The sequence below is a fragment of the Vombatus ursinus genome, unplaced genomic scaffold, assembly GCF_900497805.2.
Source record: "Vombatus ursinus unplaced genomic scaffold, bare-nosed wombat genome assembly UNPS02014807.1, whole genome shotgun sequence".
Taxonomy (NCBI): Eukaryota; Metazoa; Chordata; class Mammalia; order Diprotodontia; family Vombatidae; genus Vombatus; species Vombatus ursinus.
In genome coordinates this window covers 23752035-23755929 of record NW_020954585.1, presented here as the reverse complement: position 1 = coordinate 23755929, position 3895 = coordinate 23752035, and the positions used below count along the sequence as shown (strand labels likewise).

The 3895-nt window shown below is 46.9% G+C and overlaps 1 protein-coding gene across 6 annotated transcripts in view; it reads right to left on the bottom strand.

Moving 5' to 3' along the window:
* The window catches only part of RAI1 (retinoic acid induced 1), a 309205-nt gene that overhangs the window by 95661 nt on the left and 209649 nt on the right, over positions 1–3895 (bottom strand). For 5 of the 6 annotated variants that reach the window (XR_003570211.1, XM_027874447.1, XM_027874446.1 and 2 more), the window contains one exon: positions 79–269. The gene's annotated coding sequence lies outside the window, so the exon portion shown is untranslated. Of the gene's footprint in view, positions 1–78; positions 280–633; positions 722–3895 lie in introns of those variants that run through there. The other variant, XM_027874450.1, reaches the window with a different exon arrangement.

Genomic DNA, 3895 nt, shown 5'->3' with positions numbered 1-3895 from the left:
CCCCCCCCCCCCCCCCGATAACGTGTCATTAGGGCCTCCAGAGCTCCCAGGGCAGTAGCAATGAATGCAGGAACATACCTCCTCGCCTCAGATGGGCGTTCGCTCTTCCCCTCCTCGGCTGTGATTGATTAAAGGATCAGGGACATCTGAGAGCCTGGCCGTGGCGGGAGCCGCCACTGCGACTCCCTTTGGACTTGAAGAGCTTCCTTGCCTGCTGCTTGCTGCTGCCGTGGGCTGTCAGGCAGCTTTTAATCAAGGTTTGCTTATATCTGCAAAGGCCTTTCCCACAGGGAGGGAGAGAGGGGGAAAAAAAAGGTGGGGGAGGTGGGGGAGGGAGAGGGGAGGAAGGAGGAGAGGGGGAGAACGCATTAATATTTCAACTATCCTCTGTGCTTATCTCTTCCCCTCCTCCCTCCCTGCTGCCCACCCCTGCTCCTTTATTAGGGAGAGGGTCACCACTGGGGAGGGATGGGATGAAGGGCAGATCGCTGGGTCAACAGGCCTCCCAACCCCCACCGTGCCAGTGCCCATCCTCCAAGTTTCCAGCTGGGAAGGCAAAGGGGAGATTATCCAGCCGGGACAGTGAACAGATGGCAGCTAATTCATTTCAGTAAGCATTTATTAAGTACCTACTAAGTGCCAGGCACCGTGCTAGTCCTGTCCTCTAGGAGATCACATTCTACTGAGTCACCATCAAAACAGAGACGGATTTGTCAACAAGAACCATGGGGGAGGGGCAGAGAGGGTTACAGGAAGGAGAAAGAGCGTGATTGGGTGCTGCTTGTTTCTGGAGTGGGGGAAACCATGGGGAAAAAAAATAGCACGGTCAGTGGGGAGAGAATTGGGAGTCTGAGGGAAGATGGGTGAATGAAGTGCCAGTGTTCATCTTCTCCTCAAAATTAGCTCCAGCAACTGTAGCCCTACATGCCATGCACCTCCCATGGGGTTGGCCCCCTGGCATGAGAAGGTGAAGGCAGAGGTGGAAGGAATACATCTAATTCAGGATCATAGGAGGACTGAGAAAAATAGAGGATGGGCATAGAGAGGACAGGTTTAGAAGAAACAGGGGAGTCAGGAGATAGCCAGAAGATTAAAAAATCCGGTTTATGGAAACTGAGAGGACTAGCGAGACAGCCTGATCTCCCCCTTCTCCCCAGTTTGGCCCTCTCTGCTCCAGCAGGCCCATCTCTTTAATGTCCTCCGTACACGCCAGAGGTGATGCGGTATAGAGTGGTGGACTTGTAGCTGGGAACAGCTAAGTTTGAGCCTAGTTTAGAACCTCAACAACAATGGGATCCCCGACAAGTCATTTAACTTCCCTGAACCTCAATTTCTCATCTGTAAGATAAGAACAATAAAAGTACCTCTCTCACCTGTTTGTGAGAATCGAATGAGATAATATGTATAAGCACTTTGTAAACCTTCAGAGCCCTATATAAATGTAAGCTGTCATTATTGTGCCATACTTATTTTCCCACCTCCATACCCTTGCTCTCTCCCGAATGCCCTCCCCTTCAATCTATGCTGCAAATCCAAATCTTTCCCATCACTCGGGGTTTGGCTTCAGCCCCGCTTCTTCTGTGCAGCCTTCCCAATGCACTCTAACCCACAGAGACCTTTTCCTCCTCTGACTGTCTGGACCTGTCCTGCATTGTTCTGAAACTGTTTCATGTCTTTCAGTCTTGTCTCTCCAACCAGGATGAATCCTTCTAAGATCAAGGACTGTATCTAAGCCAAAAGCTCCTTCAACTTTCCCGAATTTTTGGTGAGGGCCCCACTACTTTTCCAATGCCAGAGATACACAATATAGGAGTCATCCTCCACTGTCCCCTCATTCACCCTCCAAATCCAATCAATCACTTGCCGATTCTTGTCTATGCTACCTCCTCAACATCTCTCATGTCTGTCCTCTTCTCTCTGCTTGGATCACAACCATTCCAGTTCAGACCCTAATCATCTCTTGCCTAGACTACCGAAATCCTGTCCTAATTAGTCTCCCCTACCTCCCTTCTCTCTCCCCTTTCCAAACTAAACTCCTCAAAGCTACCAAACTGATTGTTCTAAGATGAACGTCTGACCACGTTTCTCCCTTGCTCAAGCTTTAGTAGTTCCCATGGCCATGAGGATAAAATTCAAATTCCTTGGGTGTTTAAAACCCTTCACAATCTGGCTCCAGATTATCTTTCCAGGTTTACTTGCCCATTATTCGTCCTCGAGAGCTCTGCTGTGCAGACAAACTGGCTGATTTACTGCTCCCCATACCTGACATTCGATCTCCCAATGCCCCTCTTCATGCTTATGCTTGGAATGTTCTTCCTCCTTATCTCCTTCTCTTGGAACCCTGTGTCTGCCTTCAAGGCTCAAGTGACACCTTCTTCAAAAGAGCTTTCCTGACTTGCCCAGTTTTTAGTGCCCTGAAATGAGATCACTTTGTATATATTTTGTACACATTCTTTATTTTCTTAGCTGTGAACGTGGTATTCCCCTCCCACCCCAATAGAACATGTGCTTTTTGGTGGCAGGAATTGGTCAAGCTTTTGAATTTGTGTCCTAGTGGATAGTACAGTGCTTGGCACAAAATAGCAGCTAAATAAATATATGTTAAGGACACAGAGACCCTCAATACAGATGTTGCACTAAATTCATTCATTTGTTCATTCATTCATTCATTCAGGCCTATGCCAGAGTACCACCCTGGATGCTATGAGAGATATAGAGAAGACACTAGACTGCTCTTAAGGAGTTTATAATCTAATTAACCAATATAATATAAGATAGTATGCTATAAAGAGTTTATAATCTAAATAACCAATATAATATAAGGTAGTATACTCTAACTGCCAGAGACCTAATGCAAACCTAGGTCTGGGGGCATTCAAAGAAGGGAGATAGCACATCTATTTGAGGAAAACAATAGGAATCACAGATCAAGGAAGGTATTAGGGAGGAGGGAATGTTTGAGCTAATAGAAAGGAAATCCAAGAAATTTAATCAGGACAGGATCTCCAACAGGAAGTGCTAGGGGATTTTCAGTCCCTTCCCCCTGAAGGAGACCATAGTAAGGACACAAGCAAAGGTGTGCCTAAATGTATGGGGACAAAGTCTGGTGCCATTTCCCCCTTCTTTTTCAAAATATACAAGGAGTAGACTGGATTTGGAAGCAGAAAACCAAGTTTGAATCCTTGCTCTTCCACCTCCTACTGACTAGTCCAGGAGTGGGGAACCTGTGGCCTCCTGGCCACATGGACTTGGCCAAAGCAAACTGATCTATAAAATCATGGAGATAGACAAGATGACTTCTAAGGTTCTTCCAAATATAATCTGTAACTTCCATGGCAACATGTATGTGCCCTGTCACCCACATGAGGAGAGGGAGGCCTGAGGGGAGAAAAGGGAATAGGCATTTATAAAGCATCAACTATGTGACAGGCACTGTGCTGAGTGCTTTTTTTTTTAAACAAACCCTTCTTCATTTAAACCTCAACACAACCCTACAAAGTAGGTGTTATCATCATTCACATTTAACAGTGGAGGAAACTGAGGCAGAGGTTAAGTGACTTGCCCAGGGTCATACAGCTAGGAAGTATCTGGGGCTGGATTTGAATTCATGTCCCAACAGGTACCTGGGGGGGGGCGGTCAAGGGGGTATTATTTTCCTGGGATTCTGCAGTTTTTGCTAGGGATCTGTCCAAGTCTTGCCTCACACAGGAGAACCATTTTTAATCATTCTAATGCATTTCAGCCTGTGGACAAATCATGGGGCAGGAATAGGGAGCCTTGGCATGTTGTCAGCTTCCTTTCAGCATTCCACAAGTTTTCCTGCACACTGTACCCTCCCCCACCCCCAACCTCTTCCACACACACACACACACACACACACACACACACACACACA